The sequence below is a fragment of the Pteropus alecto genome, unplaced genomic scaffold (assembly GCF_000325575.1).
Source record: "Pteropus alecto unplaced genomic scaffold, ASM32557v1 scaffold87, whole genome shotgun sequence".
Taxonomy (NCBI): Eukaryota; Metazoa; Chordata; class Mammalia; order Chiroptera; family Pteropodidae; genus Pteropus; species Pteropus alecto.
In genome coordinates, this window is record NW_006443225.1 from 22508996 (window position 1) to 22529941 (window position 20946).

The 20946-nt window shown below is 48.1% G+C and overlaps 1 long non-coding RNA gene across 1 annotated transcript in view; it reads right to left on the reverse strand.

The window, feature by feature from the left end:
* Positions 1–368: 368 nt before the first annotated feature.
* LOC112472578 overlaps positions 369–20946 on the reverse strand; it is a 109075-nt gene continuing 88497 nt past the window's right edge. The window contains exon 3 of the long non-coding RNA XR_003043659.1: positions 369–471. This is a non-coding gene — a long non-coding RNA (uncharacterized LOC112472578). The remainder of the gene's footprint in view (positions 472–20946) is intronic.

Consider the following 20946-nt stretch of genomic DNA (forward strand, 5'->3'; position numbering starts at 1 on the left):
CAAGTCAGAGGAAATAGCCCTAATAGTTTTGAATTGCTATAAAAAGTTGTATGCACTTGTCAGATTTGTGCACTTAGGCCATAAAAGCAGAAGATTCTTACAGAGGCATTTTCCTAATTCAGCAAGTTAGGTTCACATTCCGGGTAGAGCGGAAACAGCGAGCTTCACACACATCACGGCATGTGCCCGGATGGCCTCTCGCTCATTTTTCCACCCTGAGACTTCCTTTTCAGCCCCCCACACGAGCGCGAAGATTTCTGCCTCGAGCGAAGCACCTTCTGACGCGTCCGCCAGCTGACGGCCCGGCGACGTGCACGTGCGTCTGTCCGGGCACCGCTTTGTCTCATGACTGTTACTTACCTCTCTCTCTCCATTCTGTGATCTTTTCAAAGCAAAGACCACACACTATGCTGGCGTCGAACTTTTCGTAGAAGAGATACTAACTGTGACTCATCGCAACCAAAATCAAGACTAGAAAACAAAAGAGATAAAATAACCCTTAATTTTTTAAAGTTTACTGACTTTTTAGTGAGTTCATGGTGGTTCTTATAAATTAGATAAGACGAGTACGTTAAAAAATAATTGTCCAAGGGGGTAAAATAATGACTCTCATAAAGATATAAAATGAATACAAATTAAATATTTTATTTAACTAATTATTAAGAGGTGACCGGGTAGATGTTACAACTGATTCAGAGAAAAAGTCAAACAAGCACAAATTTATATGGAGCGAAATTTCCTTGGTAAAGAAATATCAAAATGAATTTACAAATGGATGCGAAACTGGCTTTTTCCCATGAGAGCAGAGGGGAGGGGAGTCGACTGAACCTGCGCCAGACGGAATTTATTTGCGGGTCTAAGAACGGAAGTTATTTCGCATCGCTATCAGCTATCTGCACTTCGCAGGGCTGCGGAATAGCTCAGGGGTGTGAAAGGCAGACGCCGGAGCTGGGAAGATGGCTCTGACCTAAACAGGCTCAGTCTCCCACTGGGGACATCAGTGATCTTTTGATGCTTGTTCTAAATTTCCTTACACTTATACATATCATCTCAAAGATAGAGGGTGGGCGTCCCATGTTATTTAATTAAGGGATCAACTCGTGATCAAAACTTGGTTTCCTCGGTTTGTAAGCAAAGAAGTGTAACCTCCTCAGACCACATTCGGTCAGATCGTTAGCCTTTCCTTAATAACACAGCACTAAATACAGAAACTAACATTTATCGAGAGCTCACTATTTGCCAGGGAGTGACTTGTACTTTACCTAGAGAGCTTCTTTAACCCTTATAACAGCCTGATGGAGGAGGATTTGACTATTCTCACTTTATAGAGGAGGAAACCGAACATGAGCACAGGCTCTAAGTCCCACAGCTCACGAGTGGCCATGTCGAGCGCTAAGCAGAAAGCTCAAGGTTTGTGCTGTATGATGCAGTAGCTAACAGCCACACGTGGCTACTGAGACTTGAAATGGCTAGTCCGAACTGCAATGCGTTGTATGTCTACACTACACACTAGATTTTTAAGACTTAGTATCAAAATATACATATATATGTGTGTGTGTATATATATGTGTTTTGAAACGATAATACTTTGGATATGTGGGAGTAGAAAGACTTCCCTCTGGCTTTCTAGGTTTGATGGCCAGGTCCATAAATATACTAACAGACAGATTCATAAGAGAAAAGGTGTATCAATTTGTTAATTTTTGCATACAAATGCGAGGATATAAATATCTGAAACTATGATAAAATTCAAGAGCTTATATCCCCTCTCAGCAGGGGAAGGAATGTAGGCAACTCAGGAGACAGTAAATAATTTTAAGGAAAGAGGAACAAGCCCTTAGAAGAGTAGATGTGACATCTGCTTTGCGACAAGGCTTCTCTGGGTGTGGCGTCCACGTCTAGTTTCCTTTCTGTGAAAGGGGCATTGTCTCTGGTTGATGAGACACCCCCAGGAGAAGATTTATGACAACTGAGTACCTTTTGGAAGATCTGTCTTTGGGCATATCTGAGAAGTTCAGAAAAAGCCTTTCCCTGAATTCGATATTTTTTAAGTGGCTTTAGCTCAAAATAACCAGCATAGTTTGGCTGGGTTAAATAAAATACATTAACTTCACCACCTGTTTCATCTTATCTCTTAAAATATGACTACTAGAAATTTTTAAGTCACCTATGTGGCTGACATTACTTCTTTTTTTAAATTAAGTTTATTGACATTACTTTTTATTGGCCAACACTACTTAGAGCATGCCTTCTTAACAGCAGACTTGAATGACAGAAGGTTGGCAACAAAAAATCATGAGAGTTCCCTTTCTGAAACCATTAGATGGGTTCTGATTCAAGATGGCAAAGTAGAACAATCCTAAACTCACCTCTTCTCAAGGACACGACAAACTCACAACTACATATGGAATAATGTCCTCTGAATAAAAAGCTAACCTCACCCAATCAGAGCAGAACAACATGGAAAAAAGTGAAGACAGCCTAAAGCACTTATGTGACAACATCAAGCAGACCCGCATCCGCATGATACGGAGCCCAGAAGGAGAGGCGAAAGAGAAGGGTTAGAAAATTATTTAAAGAAATAATGGCTGAAAACTTTTCTAATCTGGGGAAAGAAACACATCCAAATGCAAGAAACTAAGAGAGTTGCAAATAAGAGGAATCCAAAGAGACCCACACCAAGACACATAAAAATTAAAATGTAAAGTTTAAAAAGAAGGATCCTTAAAATCAACAAGAGAGAAACAATTTGTTACATATAAGGAAAACTCCATAAGACGATGAGCAGATTTTTCAGCAGAAACTGCAGGCCAGAAGGAAGTGGCATGATATGTTCAAAGTGCTGAAAGAAAAAACTGCCACCCAAGAACATGTAAACTAACAAAGTTATTTAGAACTGAAGGAGAAAATTTTCCAGACAAGCAAAGCTAAAAGCGTTCATCATCACTAAGCAAGCCTTACAAAAATGTTAAAGAGACTTCTGTAAGCTAAAAAGAAAGTGTGCTAATTAGGAACAAAAAACATATGAAAGTATAAATCTCATAGATAAAGGTAAATATGTAGTAAAGGTAGTGGATTAATCATTTACAAAGCTAGTATTAAGGTTAAAAGACAAAATTAGTAAAAATAACTATAACTACAGTAATTAGTTAAAAAATATGCAGGGCAAAAAGTTGTAAAATGTGACATCAAAAACATAAAACATGGAGGGAGGGAGTAAAAAGGTAGAATTTTAGAATGCACTTAAACTTGTTATCAGCTAAAAATAGACAGTGATAAATATAAGCTGTTATATGTAAGCCTCACCATAACCACAACCTAGAGCAGATACACAAAGATAAAGATACAGGCATCTAAGCCAAGCACTAAAGAAAGTCATCGCACCACAAAGAAAGAGAGCGACAGAACGTAGGAGCAAAGTGGAGCGCGCCCTGCATCGGGACGCTTGGGCCTGATGCGCGCCTTCACGGCTCTGGGCACAGAGCTGACCGCGGGTGCGCGCTCGAGCGTGGGCCTTCAGTCCCCTCGTCCAGCCGTGCTGACAGATGCTCTGCACACGGAACACAGCGCACGTGCCCTCGAAAGTAATGACGGCAAATACATTTACCTAGTTACAAAAATAAGGTGGACTCTTTCTGTTGCTGTTCTTTATTCCACGCTGTTTTAACAAGTTCACCTCGATATCAGTAAAAGTTCTGTGGCCAGGAAAACACAGGCCCTCTGCCTTAAGTTTCTTTTTGTAATAAAACTTCAACCTAAAGTTATCTCTTGAAACGCTTCGTATTTTTATGTTAACTTCTTCTTAAGGATTCCAAGGAAGCCTCATCTTAGCAAATATTCATATTATTTTCTCTTACAGATAAGTTATAAAGTGACGATAGGTGTTCTTAAATCAAAATCACTAGTTCAGAATTGTCAGGGAAATGACAAAGTCGGTCGGTCATCCAGACAGTATGATGCGGTCAAGACACCAAACCGATCATAGATTTATACTTGGTTCCTATTCCTTATTCGAAGTTTGGTTTGTGTGGATCCAGCCGATGCCTCTGGTGTGATTAATAGTACAGCCATTTCCACGCTTATTTTTAAGCTTCAGAGCTTTCATGATTATGTCCCCTATCCTCGTCAGCCATAACAGCCATCTGCACGTCCTTGCCTTTAATGAGTGGAGCGATGTGACTTCATCATCGCTGTGTTCTGGGAATAGCACTGCTCACGCTGTACTCAGACCAGAAAGTGCCCGAGGTAATTATGGAACCCATCTGAAATTTCAAAATTAAAGTATTTTCCCCAAGCTTTGTAATATTCATTTCAAACACAAGCTCACCACCATTTTTAACTAAAAAATATCCACTAAAGTTCTTCTACTAAATCGACGATTTTCTTAATCTGAAATTAATCAAATCAGTGAAAAATTAACCCTTTGCTGTTCTCTGTTATTCTAACCAGTACCCCAATTAGAGCTAAACTTTATTATTTGCGTTTCACTTTTTCCTTTCTTAAAATTTAGAGTAAACCTGGAAGGAGGAAAGTGAACCCATTTTGCTAGTTAATGATATCTGCTATGTCTACACATCGGCTACGTCTGCACAGCCATCTGAAGGCCAACTGTTTCTTAGTGCAGCGGTCCCCAACCTTTGTGGCACCGGGGACCGGGGCTCCTATGAGCATCTAACGCCTGACGATCTGAGGTGGAGCTGAGGAGGCGATGCTGGCTCTGGGGAGCGGCTGCAGATTCAAGTGAAGCTTCGCTCACTCGCCCACTGCTCACCTCCTGCCGTGTGGCCCGGGTCCTAACAGGCCACAGATGGTACCAGTCCGCAGCCTGGGGGTTGGGGACCCTGCCTAGAGGCTAAATCTGTGTTCTGTGGCATCAAATGATGATTTGGGCTCTGTATTTGACATTGTCTCAAGGTTTTTTTATTTATATCTCCTAAGATCTAGTTCCACTCATCGCACTTCTGACACCAGGGGTGCAGAGGGTTTCTCCCATATCGGCCGACACTGAGCGAGTGTCATGATTCAGCCCAATTCTGAGACCACCTGGAGTTATCGCAGGCCCCACAGGTTGGGGGCTCAGTCCCACAAGAGTGCCCTCGCTTCAGATGCCAGTCGCAAATCCTGAATTCCCTGTCCTCCCGACCATGGCTTCCCATGACCCCCTCCTCAGGTTCCATAATTTGCGGGATGGCTCAGACTCAGGGAGGGAGTTTGTTTATTATTACCAGTTTAATGCAAAGGACACCGCTCACGAACAGCCAGATGGGAGAGAGGCAGAGGGCATGGCAGCGGTGAGGGACGCAGAGCTTCCGAGGCCCTTTCCAAGCTGGCCACCCCCCAGCACCCCTGTGTGTCCATCGACCAAGAATCCCTCTTTACCCGGCCACCCTGGTGGTTACGGAGGCTCCACCACTGGTGACTGACCACTGGTGACTAATGCAGGCTTCACCCTCCGTTCCCTCCCTGGAGGCCAGGGCCATAGGACTGAAAGTTCTAACCTCCTTCTGACACATTGGCTCTGCAGGCAGCCAGCCCCATCTGGAGCCTGCTGGGGCCACCAAGGGCCACTCATACACAGGTGCCACTGAGAGGGGCTAATTATGAATAACGAAAGAGGCTCTTCTCACCCCATCACTAAGGAAATCCCAAAGGTTTTAGAAGCTCTGTGCCAGGAACCAAGGAAGGAGACCAAATACGTATTTCTTACTATATGACAGTATTGCATATCATGAAACATAACAGTTAAGACATAGGAAAGCTAAAAATTCCGTATTACTAGAAGTCACCCCAAAGCTCAGCATCACGCTTTGAGGAGCAGCCTATTGGGTCCTTTAAGTCAAGTCTGGCACGTCCATCATTCCGTCTTGTCAGGAAAGGGGGTTATAGTATAACCACTTTGATGTCATATCACACCTATTATCCCAAAGGTAGCCACACTGAACTGACCGGATGTGTTAACGATTTTTCTTTTCACATGGAGGGTACGATGTGCACTAGACTGAAGACACTAAGGCCTTAGTGGGAATCAGAGAGCAGAACCTGGAGCCGTGTCCCCAGGGAATCCTGGCGGCCTGTGGGACGTGGCGCTGTGTAATTCTGGCGTTGCTCAGACAGAATCTGCGTCTCCGATTGCAGTGGGAGCTGCAGCCTTTCGTGCTTGCTTAGAATGCCCCTACCTCCCGCGATTATTTTCTGTGACTCTGATTTAATGGGTCTGGGATGGGGCCCAGGAATTTATAGTTTTGAAAGCTCATCAAGGGATTCTTCTGTGCAATCAATTTGCAAACCCTTTAATCATACAGGTGGAGCAATGAAAGCCTCGAAGGTGATGTGACTTATTTATGAAGGTGCCTGAAATTTCATTATCACAATTTTCTTCCTCAGAACTTCAAGACTTCTCAGTCTTCAATATGAAAATGGAAGTATTTTCAAGGAAGATCGTGTCAACTAAAAGACCATAAGCTCAAGAGCTAGAATCAAGATATGTAACTGGGGAGAGTCGAGATTCCTAGGGGAACAAGGATGAGATCAAATTCACGTCCACGTGATGATTCTAAACTCAGAGAAAGCGAGAGCCAGTGACCCAGGAGGCAGGCAGCACAGTAAGATTCCTAGGGGAACAAGGACGAGATCAAATTCACGTGATGATTCTAAACTCAGAGAGAGCGAGAGCCAGTGACCCAGGAGGCAGGCAGCACAGGGAGTCTTAGCCTCGCAGAAGGAAATAAAGATAAACACAGGAAGAATGTAACTGAAGCTCTGTTTCAGTGGCTTTGCGCAAAGTATGTGACTTTGTCCCAGAGCTGTATGAACCCCACGTCAGAACGCCAAAGCCCATACTCTTTCTGCTTATATTCAGGAGGTAGCGTTATCCCATACAACGTTTCTGTGAGCCAGTGCCTTGTAGTTCACTGACTGCCATAAAATTGCTGGGACACTTGCTGAAAATCTGAGACAAGAAGAAAGTGTTTGCTAAGGGGAGAGGAAACTGTTCAGTTAAGTCGCTACGTTCACAGAAGCAGAAACTGAGTCCACCCTTCTAATAAACTCCCTCCGGTGTAACAACTAAGGATTCGATTGGGCAGGTTTTCTTCCAATATTTGGAGAAATCAGAATATTTTCTGGGATTCTGCTAAAATATATGGCAAAGGAAATAAAAGAAAAAGTGAAACATCTACTAAAATACAGCACGTGACCTTCCAAATCCAACATATGCACCGCCCCCCTGCACACACAAGCGCCCCCTCACTGCCCGCAACTGAATATGAGTCTACGACTCAACACAGACACACAGTGTGCCTCAGAGCTGATCTTTGGCGAATCGATAAAAATATAAAGAAAGCAAATCGAATGGGAAATGTTGTAGATATTTTGCAAATGCAAACGGCGAAGAAATAAAACACCTGACACGCTGCTGGCTACCGAATCCCTCCCGCATGCGAGAAAGAGAGTCGAGGGACCCGTGAGGCTGTGCACCTGGACTACGCGAAGGAACAACGACCTTGAAATGATGCAAAATAGTCAGCCTTCTACACTTGTGATGTCTGTTCCTTTACGAAAATTTGTGAGAATTTAGAAAAACATCCCGATGTCCATTTAGCTCAACAATGATGCAATCCAGGTGGTTAATACGCAGTGGCATTATTGTCCTGAGAGAGCTGCACAGATTGTCTTATCTGCTTCTGCAGTCTGAGTTATCTGTTCTCAAAAATACTCTCTACGGATATTCTGGCTGAGAGGAAAGTTGCCAGCTTTTAAGGTAAAATTTGATAAACTAATTCATGGAAAATATATACATATTTTTAGGATATTCATTCACTTATCATAAACAAGAAATTGCATGTTTTCAAGAAATAACCATGGAAGGTGAAATGTGTGGGAATGTTGGGAAGCTACTGGCTAGAACCAACGGCGCTGCTGACCTCGATTCTGTGGAGCACGAAGTGACCGTCTAGCTCGCCCCTGCCTGTCTACTCGACTGGAGGCACTAGGCTGACACCCACACAGTCACTTCTGGAACTCCCACCCTTCTTATTGGCGGCTACGCAGATGCAACTGAGAACCTGCTGACAAGGTTTCTGGGCGCTGCCAAGCTGCACCTTTATACGGCAGACGCAGATGTTGACACGTTTCTCCCATTCACAGACTTTTTCATTCAGTTTAGTTTTATGTGCAGAAAGTCACCTGCTGGATGTCGACCACAGAGAACACGTAAAGCTCTGCTGTGACGGGAAAAGCTGCACAGGCCGCAGCGCCAAACGCGGGCCCCTGGCCATGGCTCGGTCGCTTGCCACACACGTGGCCCCAGGCAAGTGCTTAACTTCAGGGAACTCATCTTCTTCCCAGTGTGAGGGCAGGTCCGGGCGCCTTGCAGGGCTGGCTGCAGGGTGGGGTCAGATCCCCGGCAGGAGGTGAGCTGCGCAGCGGCTGGCAGCCTGGGGTGCACGCTCAGCCGGAGAACATTCCAGCTGTCCGCCCCGCAGACCCCACGGCCAGGTCCGCCGTCCCGCAAGATGCAAATGAAGAGTCGCCCCGAACTGACTCCACCTCCTCGGAAGTGGCTATGTGACAAGTCATGGTCTGGCATCCCTGTGCCCGTCGAGGGGCTATGGCTGACTTCCAGCCGGCCAGCCGCACTCCCAGACTCTGGGGCTCCAGCGCACCCCCTCCTGGGCGCCCCGACGCATAACGGTGAACACAACCGCGGCCCCGGACGGGCCATGAATCCCGTGCTAAAGATTCCTATTCGTTTTAACCTTCATCCAATGAGGCGCCAGAGACCAGGGCGACTCAGCAGAGCCCAGAAGAGGACGAGGGTCCCTTCCCGAACGCTGTGTCAACTTAGAGCCTCGGCCGGAGACCGTGCAACGCGAGAACCCCCAGCCTGCCGAGACGTCTGGGGACAGGCGGGGAAAGGCCTTTCTTACGATGTCATTCTGGGAATGATACCCATTTGAAATTCAACTCTAGTTTAAACTCTAAAATGAAACGTAAAGCATCACTGTGATAGGCCTGTTGTAAGTCAGAAAGAATTTTTTTAACATGTGCTTTAAAAAAATGATCCGTTCGGACTAGATTGGGTTAGGGCAACAGAGCCCCCAGCTTTGCTCTTAAAGAGGCAGACAGGCGAAAGACGTGCCTTTCAGGTAAACGCCATATTTAGAGAGTATGACTAAAATACCTGAAGATTAAGCATCTTCGGGGGCTTAGGAAGAACTGTGTATAAAAACTTTTGTAACATTTAATCCTTTGCCCACTAAGATATCAGATTTCAAAATAAACACATTCAAAATAAAATGGTTCTTCCAAAATAGTGAGAATAAAAAACAATTTGTATATAATCAAGGCGGGTAACGACGCAAAAAATTGCTCCGCGAGTCAGTCGGCCTCGGTGCCTGCGTCACTGAAGGGCTGTCCCCTGGGCTGTCGCTCCGGCACCGTCGCCAAAGCTCCCCACGCTCCACTTCCATCCGACAGTTTAGCTGAGCTCAGCACTTCAGGAAAAAAGAAACAAAGGAAAAAGGGAAATCCAGCGCAGACGTCGTTTTCACGGCACTGAACGCAGGGCAGCAGAGCTGCACCATATTAGGCATCATGGCAACCGGCCTACGAAACATACCGAAGAAACCTGAGCGTTTCTGGTGAACCGCCCCCCCCCCCATAACCCAGGCTGTAGAGGCTGGAATACTCATGAGCAATGTGTCAATTTCACGTGCATTCGTGGCTCTGGAGTGGCATCCTTCTTTCCTTCTGCAAATGCTCAGAAACGTGGCAGGAGGTGGGGGGGCGGGGAGGTGATGTACTCATCGGTCATCAAATGCCCAACAATGTGCCCACCGGGCTGTTTGAGTGAAACACGGACCAGAAGAGCAAGACCAGTCTCTGCCTCAGGGACTTCACCATGATGTCTCTTCCTGTTGTTACTTCCAATCAATAATCAGGATCTATTGACAAAACATACGCACTTGGCTATATTACCTTTTCAGGGTCACACACGTAGCTTTGCGGTGACGTGAAAGACGCCTGGAGAAGCACCGTCTCACGACTAAGCGCTTTCCACGGTCATTTGTCAGAATCAAAAGCAAAACATCTCCACTCCCGGAGTCGGCTGAAGGGTGGAGGGGAGCACCTGCCGAGTCCCAGCCCCTCCTGAGAGTGCGGCAGGGTCAGGCCACGCCGAGCCGCGTAAGGGACGGGAGACAGGGCGGGTTAGTCACTCTCTGAAGCACAGAAGTAAAACGGACCACGGCGGGCCAGGAACGATGGCCAGGGTCACTCCACAGGGAAGAGGGAGTCGTTAGAGATGGACCCGGCCGCACTGCTCCACGCTCACTTTGCTAAGAATTACACCGAGATAATAAATCTATACTCGACTCTTGTCGTGGTCGTATTAATGTGAATCATAGCACTGCTTTGTCATCTGTCCAAGAAAGGCATGACCAGGACCGAAACAACGAATTATATTAATTCCTTCCTCCCTCCTTCCTCCCTCCCATTTTCTCCTTCCTTCCTCCCTTTCCTTTTGTTCCTTCCTTCCTTCCACCCCTCCTGCCATCCTTTCTTATTTCCGTTCCTACAGCACAGTATTCTCAACCTCAACACTACAGACCTTTTGCGGGGGGGGGAGGGGCTGTCCCGCGCACCTAGGAAGTACAGCGGTGTCCCTGGCCCCTGGGCGCCAATGGCACCTTCTGAGTTTGACAACACGAATGTCTCCAGATCACGTGAAATACACCAGCCAAAACCACCGCAGCTGAGAAGCACTGTCGCAGCGTCTGCCACGTACGACCTCTGCTCCAGATTCTTAATTCGACCCCACATCCCGCATCCTCCTTGCCAGTGTGAAATGATGGCACCTCCCACCGTTCTTGGTAGCGACTCCCCAGCCACTGTCCTCCACCCCGTTCACCAGCAAGAGTGGAGACGTAACAGAACTGTTAACAGTAAACGTAATGACCAGCCCTTGTTCTAAGCACTTCAAAACACTGTGACATGATCTCATTACAGTTCAGTTCGTCATCTGTAAAGGGGAGATGATGACAGTGACTCGTGGGGACTATGGTAGGAACTGAAAGGCACCGAGAACACTCAGTGCGTCTGGCGCCTGGCGAATGCTCTCAGGTGCTGGGGACCCTTCCCGTCACTGGTACTGTAGCATCTTCCCTTAAGCCTCCCAGCCGCCCTGGGAAACTCGGGAGCAGCTGCAAACACAGATCCATCTAATGTGGACACTGGGCTCAGACACGTTAACGTTGTCTTACAAGGAGAGGCACCAAAAACGACGTAAAAGAACTACATCTATGATTTAAAGCTTTTCTAGCATCCAGATTTTAAGGGTTCAAAAGAAACAGGAGAAAGTAATTTTATATTTTATTTTGACCCAAAATGAAAAGATTATGGTTTCAACATGTAATCAATATAAAAATATGAATGAGATCATTTTTTTTTATACTAAGTCCACAAAATCTGATGCTTACAGCTCATCTCAGTCTGAATTAGCCACATTTCAAGTGCTCAGTAGCCCCGTGTGGCCGGCTATTAGTAGGCAGAACAGGGCCAGCCGCGGGCAGATCAAGGACACCACACATGTGCCGAGCCCCCGCTGGCCCAGCGTCAGTCACGTGGCTGAAAACCCCGCCTTCCCCGTTAGACCGTGTGTTCCTCAGCGAGGGGCCGTAGCTTGCTAGTCACCGTACACCACACACAACTGGAAATGCTTTATATTTGCCAAACAGAAGCATGAGTGCAAAGTGAATAAAAACCCAATAGCACACTGCATATTTTTTTAACCTCAGAGAAGCAGACAAGTTTGAAAATTCGAAGCCTCTGTGATTCATTCGGCCGCTGAGAGAAGCATGTCAGAGCGTTAACAGATGCACAGCTCAAGTCTCCCGCTGTTGATCTGAGAAAATCCTGAATATTTTCACATTAAAAATGCACATTAATTTTTTATGTATTCACATCCCACCTGTAAAATTACATGATTGCATAATTGTGTAACTCTCTCGAGGATAGAAAATTTTACAGAAACATACATCACAAGAGAATGGGCAATGGATACGAATGCTAAAGCCTGGGCCACATGTAACGCCCCAGAAGTCTCCCGCTCAGCTGACACCGCTGACGGCCGTTGTGAGAGTGTCGCTGGGCTCGGCTATTTTGAGCACTATTCCTGAGAACTCTGGTTTTTGGGCTTGTTTTTTTAACTGTGGAGCCCGAACCAGGCACAGTATTCCAGATAATCTAGCAAGCACAGAAAACAATGAAATTATAAACTCTCTTAGTGGACTTTGCCATTATAAGTCTGTTCATTATACTAAATGTTCGAAGCTCTGTCAACTCACTTCTAGGTCATTTTCACCCAAAGGTCTATGAATCAATCGTTTCTCAGTTTCCACATACACATGTGTACGCAAACACACATGCAGAGAATAATCTTTCACACAGTGTCACTTCTTAAGTTTAGCCCCTATTTCCAGGTTTTTAGGTCAAAATCCATTTTGATTCTGACACCTACCACATTAGCTTACTTTACTAGGTTTATGACAATCGAGTACGGTCAGCCATCCATGTCCTCATCGAAATGTTTACTGAAATAGTAAACAAGCCGAAATTTAGGAGAAAGTTCTATGGAGTGACACTAAGTGCCATGGTTCTCAAATTTCCTACGCAAAAGAACCGCCCTGGGAGCCTCTTTAAATGTAGGCACGTGGCCCTCTCCTCCAGTAGTTCTGATTCAGTGGGTCTGGAGGAGGGCCTAGGAATATAAATGTTTAAAAAGCACCTGTGGAAATAAATGAAGAACGCTGAGAACAAGCAAAGGCCATTTACCCACGGCTTGCTATAGCAGGGGGGTCAGCCCTACCTCTTGCGCCTGAGACTTACAGACGAGCAGAGCGAAAAGCCTCTACAGTGGGGAAAAAGGGAAGGAAGACTTCAGGCGTTACGGACTAAATGTTTGTGTCCCCCCTCAAAATCCAGATGTGAAATCCCAACCCCACTGTCAGGAGGTGGGGCCTCTGGCAGGTGACGAGATCCTGAGGGTGGAGCCCATGTTGGGATCATAGGGAGACCCCCACAGAGCTCCTCGGCCACTTCCGCCCTGTGAGTCACAGCGAGAAGACGGCCGTCTGTGCACCAGGGAGCAGGGCCTCGGCAGACACGGAATCTGCCAGCGCCTTGGTCCTAAGAGCAACCACCCTGAAGTCAGAACGTGAGTCTCAGTCCTGCCATTTCCTTGTGGACACAGAGCTCACTCACTCTGGGCCTGTTTCCTTGGCTGCCAAGTGCTGAAAATAATCCTTTCCAGACTCGTTCCACAGGGTTGTCATGGGGACTGAATGAGATGTGGAAGCATTAGTGTTTTGTGTTCTCATTACAAACTATACAAGTGAGAGTTGCTATGATGACTATAACTATTAACAAGAAAATTTTTGACATGAATGAAAAATCAAAGAAAAACTTTTCATAATCATAGAAACGTTACATAATAACTGATTTGCTACATTGATCAAATGAGGTGATTCTGAAAACCATCTATATGACTATTAAAATGTCTTCTTCCAATTATAAAATATTCGATGATAAAGAAAAAGACTAGTAAATTATAGTGCAGTACTCAATTAAATAATTTATAAGTATCGAAAATTATGAGAGAAAATGGAAATCATAATACCCCCCTCTTTTTTACTTTACTTAACTAAAAAATAAACAAAGCAAACAAAGCTCTTCACACAAAGACACTGGAAATTATTCTCCAAGGTCTACCTTTGGAATGTCGGGAGGATATTAAAGCTGGGTATAAAACAAGTGAGTCGTGGTAGAATTCTGTCATCAGGGAAGAACTACGGTCTTTCCAATCACAGCAGGTGGGCAATTCCACATTCTTACCTAAAGCTAGATCTGCTTTTGTCAGATCAAGGACAAAACAAGAATTTTTTTTGTTAATCCTGTCCCTTCAGTGGCCCTAGCCTGACTCTGTCACCAGCAGCCCGAGTAGAAGAGACACCAGACTATGACCTAAAAGAGGATGCTTGGAGGTTGAAGCTGGAACATCACGGGAAGGAACAAGTTCTGCGTGCCTAGAAGAGCTCCTAAATGCAGGACAAATGTAGCGACTACTGCCACCTTGCACTAAGGACAGTGGGAAGATGGACAGCTGCTTTCCCAGATAGAAGCACAGGCTATGAGCAGGACTGGACTCCAGCTGGGCTCTCCCACAGGGCCCACAGCACGTGCAAGCACCAGATGCTGCTGCCACCTGCGAGGTGCAGGGAGACTGTCAGGGGCCCTGGCCAATCAGCGACATCGATAAAGGCACTGGACTCTGAGATGGCACTGTGTGATCCAGATAATTACAGCCCTGGTCACTACACCAATCCAAGCCAGAGAACAGAGGCAGAAGACTTAGAGATGCTTTATAGAGTTTCAAGCTACACTCTGAACAAAAACGCTGGTCAAGAGACTGCAGAGCGGCAGAGGAGGAGCGGCCTCTGCTCCCCTCCTCCATGTGCCTCCTCCCCAAACACACCCCTCGAAACGTCTTGTTGAAATGTAAACGGGCCCCTTAAAAGCTGTGAGGCATGAGTCTGAAGACACCAATGACCACTTTGAGAACAGAAAGTAGGCGGTGTGCTCAGGTGGGCTGCGCCCCAGAAAACGGGGGACAGTCACGGTCCACAAAAGGCACTGAGCCCACGACATGCCCCGATGCAGCTGGATGACAAGCGCCACCTGGGAGAGACAGAGCAGGGCGGACCAGCTGGCTGTTCCCTCCCTTCCGCTCAGCCAGCCCTGCTGCTTGAGCCTGTGTAGACGATTCTGTGTCTGGTGAGCTGCATCCTGAGACCCGTCCCACAGCGGCCGCCCCGTGCTCAGCTGGCTGTAGGCAGTGCCAGGCAGGGTTGGCCCATCCTCAGCGGGAGCCCGTGCTGACACCAGGTCTCACGTCCCACAGAGGCGGCAGCAGGAGAGTCAACACAGGACACAGAACCACCACTGTCACCTCGCAGAGAGGCGGGCTCAGTGTGCGTTTTCCCTCAACAGCAATCCAATACACTTTTATAACAGTGGACATCGAATCAGTGCGACAGTCCCAGAGGAAACGCAGGAAGCCAGTGCTGGCTGCACATGGGGCAGCCCCACCTGCATCTGGGATGGCAGTGGGGAAAGTTCTGTGGAGTGACACCCAGTGCTCACTCAATGGGGAAAACAATGTCATCCTAACAGTACTCGGAAACCATGCCAACGTCTCCGTCAAGCGATTTCAGGACTGGCACTTGGGGATTCTGGGTAAGGACTGAGAAGTTCGCGGGTGGGACTGGGGGAAGCCTCTGTTTTTCAGAACATCCTCAGCCTTATCTCCTGGGGAGAAGTGTGGCGAGTGCAGCATAGAAACCTGCAGTCAGGAATCCACGGTTTCAGAACGAAGGTTCTTCCTTGGAGACCATGAAGTGAACTATTTTATGTATCTTAGCTGAATTCCCGAATCAATTTTCAATTTCCAGATACAGAAAAACCACTCTTTTAGAGTACTAAAACTTCTCGTTTTCTCCCCTTCATACCCTTGTGCCTTTTTAGTTTTACACTCACAGCTAGATCTGCTCAGGTCCTGAGTTCAAACATTCCTGTGGGTTGCCGACCAAAATAATCTTAGAAACATTTGGTTCACTTCATTATTTACGTGAAATAAGAATTATTTTATATATTGCTTGCATTGTTTTTTTATTATTGATAATAAAAACTAGATTACAAGCAGTGCCGTAGTTATTTCTCACGATTTATATTTACTGTCCTTTTAAGTATTTCCTTCCCAAAGAGCCAGACAGGTATTTTTAAATGATCGTCACTCTGTACACCCTACCGAAAATGGGCTGAAGTAGAAGGCACCAAGAGGCAGGGAATTTCTTTAGCCCACAACGTGCGTCAGGAGTGTGCAGTGTCCTGTGTCACATGCTGCTCTGCATCACTGTGATCATTAAAGAAAATTTAGTCCTGTGACGCTGCCTCCTCAGTGTTAGCCTATTGAAATCAATAATGTAAAAAAATTACTTCTGTTTAAATAGATTTGACAAAGGAGGCAAACATGGTTTCATTTGAATCAAAAGTTATGAGGTAAAAATTCTTCAGCATTATTTTCTAATTGTCTCATTCTTTTTCTAAGGAGGCTCAAATGCATATGATTCAACAGGAGGACTTAGAAAATGATTGTTAAACTAAACTGTTCACATCTTTTGGATTTTTTTTGGTAGGCAGAGTCTAGAGTAATAATTGTAATTTACCATGGAAAAGGCCATTATATTTGAAATCTACAAATAAAAAATTTTATATCATTATAAGAGTACAGTTTTCCATACCCATTCTTTTCTTCTTTATTGCTTACCCTATAATGTACCATGAGAACATAGCATTCTTTGGGGAGGAAAAAGGAGAAAAAAAGAATTTCCACGGTCTTAGTTCTAACTGTGGCCTTAAGCAATGGAAGATTTTGAATGTGCCAAACAGTTAAAAGTCGCCACTGCACCAAGTGAACTGGCCTAAATGGAATGTCACCTATCATACCTGGTGGGACCATTACATCTCCCTTCCTGAGAATGAGCCCGCTACTGATAATTACACGTAGATTCAAGTTAAATTATACATTAATACTAAAATATATTTCCCTTTAAAATTCATACATTTATGAAATCATCTCTTTCTATGGGGGAATAAAAGGATAATTAAACTGATTCCCACCATTGCTCAATGAACACCGCCAGCTGCAGGCAAAGCCCATTAGAAGGACACCTCCACCAGAACGAACCACAAACCCAGGGAACACGCCCATGCAGCATGCGGAAAGGCAGGCTTCAGGCTGACGGAAGGGGTTCAAACGACTGCCTCTAATTAAATGTTAGGAGCAAAACCGAGCTGATACTCTCTCCAGATGAGCAACTCTCTCTACTGTCATAAACGGTCATACGGTGTGTGTCTTACACATATCTTTTTTTATAAATAAACTGAGTTAACCGTCAATGGCATAGCTCAACCACTGCATAAGGCAACGAAGACAGCTTGGCCAGACGATGCATAAATATACATATAATGTATATTCTAAAATAGAATACACATAAGAAGACAGGCCGCTGAAGACAGAAACAATGCCATAACGACAAATTTTTGTTCATGGTATTACTCTCAAATAGCAAATAAATCTAAATTTGTTTTCATTGTATTCAAACGGTATAATATTTAACGAAAAGATTGATATAACTGATTTTTAAATTGTGTGTTTATTATATTGGTGGGAGGTAGTCAACACAGCTCAAAAAACCACACTTTTATTCATTTTCCATTTTGAACGTTTAACCAAATATCTTCTTCTCTTGTTCTGATATTTCAACAATGTTGAACTCAGTCTGGAGGAAAGAGAAGGTTGAAAGTGGCTGGCTCCCACATAAAGAGGGGCCAGGGTGGCAGCTGACCGCATGGGCTCTCACGCAGCATCTTCGCGTCAGCCGCAAAGGGAACGGGGGACGGAAGGAGGACAGGGTGGGAGAGATGACACGGCCGTGACCACTGAGCGGAGGGGCCAGACGAGCAGCGAAAACGGAGACAGGGAGCAGGGACGATGCGAGCAGATGTGGCGCAGAGAGGAGGAGGGGCTGCAGAGTGCGGACGTCGGCCCTCCCGTCCTGGGAACGTGCCACCTGCACAAACTATGTGACGGCGCCACCCCCGACATCCGGGGGTCTCACAGCTCCCCCATCCCGGGGACCGCGCCCTTCCGTGGCCCCTCAGTGTCCACTGGGTCGTTCCCTGCCAGCAGCTGTCACGGGGCTCTAGTCACATCCCACCCCGTCCTTCTCCTGCCCGCCGAGCTCTGCCAACACAGGAAAGAAGGCCAGGACCCTCGGGTCCCCGTGGGACAGCCAAGAGGACCATCCTGAGCCTTCATCCGAGCTCAAGAGACATGACTCAGACTACTCAGAGCAGGCCTCCTGGGGAGCGGGGGGCCGCCCGAGGAAGAAGGCCTGTGAGCTTTAGCGTCTACCGTCCCCACGCCGGCCCCCAGACCCCTGCCTGCCCCGCACCCCATTCTCGGCCACAGGAAGTTGACTCATTGCCCGGGCTCCCTCACCCTCCGGCTTCCGTGGCTTCCATGTGGTTTGGCCAGTAAGAGTTATGAGCCGGAAACGGGCGGCGAAAGGTCAGGGACGCACCGGGCACTCCCACCCCTGCCCCTTACTGGGCCACTCTGCTGCCTGCATTTGGTGGCCAGAGCGGTCACGGCCCCCCTCCCCGCTCCAGCCCTCCGCCCTCTCTCCAAGCCGGCGGACAGCGGTGGCCCGGAGCCTGCCCTGACCCATCGCGGTCTTCGGCTGTCTGCTGAGCTCCGTCCACACGGCAGTGACTGTTTGCTCAGTAAACCGCCCACCATGCGCCCCCTGTGCCATCGGACCCCGATCTGCTGAGCCTGCCCCACGGGAGCTCGCTCAGGAGGGGCAGGGCTGGAGCGGCAGCTCCAGCCACCATCCACCCCTTCCACCCACCAGGATCCACCTGCCAAGGAAGTCAGCACCCCAACACCTGTCCTAGGTGTCACTGATGATGAAGCGGATGTTGCCAATAAGTACGATGTGATGTCGATGAATATTCAACACAAACACAAACGTTACCCCTAATCTTCCTCTGCTGCCATAAAATGCTGGAGAAGAATTTCCTTCACGGCCCTTCTGTGACAGTTCCGCTCGTTTCTGTCGCGGTCCCCTCCCTCGTCTGCGCTCTGCTGTGCCGGATCCCCAGTGTCGGAGCGGCGAACACTGTCTGCGAGTCAGTCACCGAGGACAGGCTTTCCTGGGCACCTGCTGTACGCCAGACTCTGCGACGAGAGCTGTCACGGAGCTCACGGCCTCGGGGAAAACAAAAGTCCATGGCTGCCGCAGGGCGCGATGGACGCCAGGTACTGGCCACCACGAGGACATCACATCCGCGGCCCCGTGTCAGTGTCCCCACCCTCCGACGAGTCCCGTGTCACTGTGCTTCCCACTGTGATGGGGAAACATTTCGGGGAAGAGAGCCGACCTGATCGATCTCACACAGCTGGCATGCGGGAGCGAGGACTGGAGCCTTCGTCCTCTGCGCTGCCCACTCCAGGTGTCCTGGGAGCTGGACGGCCGCCCACGGCGCCTGCGGTTTCCGCGCATCTGCGCCTCTCTCTGCAGGAGCGGCCTGCCACCCCCCTCCGCCCGAGACCGCCGCTCCCTAGACTGGGTCTCGGCCAACATCGCGTCTCCCCGAGGGAGACCGCCCCTGACTGTCCCACCGACGGAGACCGCCCCTGACTGTCCCACCGACGGAGACCGCCCCTGACTGTCCCACCGACGGACCGCCTTGAGGCTCCTTGTCTAACGCGCCTCGTTCATTTCCTTCCCGTGTCCTAAGCCGGTGCAGAGCTCTTGGTGTTCGTCAGTCACCGCCTGCCTCCGACACTCGCTCTCTGTCGCTGCAGACCAAAGTTAGCACCGAAACAACAGCCCCTGTTGTATTACAGGTGCCGAGGGTGTGGCGGCAGCCGGGCCCAGCTCCCTCCTCGGCCGGGCCACGGCTAGGGGCCAGCCGGACCAGGGCCCCTGGAGGCCTGACTGAAGATGGTGTCGCTTCTAAGCTCACCTGTGCTGTGGGCGGAATTCATTCCTGTGAGACTGGAGGCCACGGCCCCTTGCAGTCAACTGCAGATGGCTCCCTGTCACAGGAGCTGCCTCACATGGCCCCTCACTTCTGCAAAGCCAGTATGAGACAGTCTCTAGAATAAGTCCACTCTCAAGATGGGGCTCTACATGACATAACATGACCACAGGAGCACCATCCCATCCCCTTTGCTGGATCCCACTGGCGAGGGGCAGGTCACAGCTCCACCCCCACGCAGGGGAGGGAGCTGCTCAGGGTGAGCGTGCCAGGCTGTGGGGACAACAGACCCTTACAGTATGTCCCGCAGGGCCTGCCTTCTGACCCCCACGACTGACATCCCTCCCACATGCAAACCACGCCCATCCACCCAAGCTTCCTATCATGGCACCCTAACACAACCCAGGCCGAAGCCCCCAGCTCTTCATCTAAATCAGGCCCAGGAGAGGAGGACGGTCCTGGGTGTGACGGTCCTGGGCGTGACAGCCGCTGGGCAGGACTCCTCTCTGTCAGCGAGCCTGGGAAACTAAGACACTACCTGCCCTCCGTGCCCTCCAGCCAAGGTCTGCTCGAGGACGGAGCCCAAGCCGACCTTGTTCAGGGTTTTCCTTCTGAGTGAGCTCGGCGCCTAACTCACAGCAGATGCTTAAGAAATGCCGCCGAGCGGTGAGTGTGACCAGAATCTCAGCGAGCGGACAGCCTGCTCCAGAGCTTTGAGAAGAACCGAGATCCAGAGAATGAGGCCTGAGGCCGAGAAGCAAATAATCAGAACTAGGAAATAGTTTACACATGAAACGAAGAAGGAGGGAGGGAGGGAGATGGAGAGACAGCAGGACCAGAGTGCGGATCAGACAAGACCAGAAGCAAAGAGGGTGCCTCTGCGCCAGGCGCTGACGTTAACAAACGCTCCGCGGGCCTATTGTAATGCTAAAAATCATGGCAGCAGGGCTGCCGCTTAGCAAGCCACTGTCCCTGCCTTCGAAGAACTTTCTGCCCAGTGAAGAGATCCAACACGAGACAGCAGATGTTGAAACGAGTAAACAGAGGGTTAACGAAAACACATGGCATAAATGACTGCTTTGGGGTCAGGGCCGTTAAAGTGAAGACCACAGGCCCATAATGGCGTCGCCTGTGCTAAAGCCCACGAGGCCAAACTCAGATTTAATATCGACCTGACTGCGGTTTCAGTCTCTCCCTGCCAGAAACTGCTCCTGACCACCCCCTGGGGTTTCCTGGTCCAGCATGGGAAGGTGGCCTGGCCCTTGGGCCACCCCCCACCCC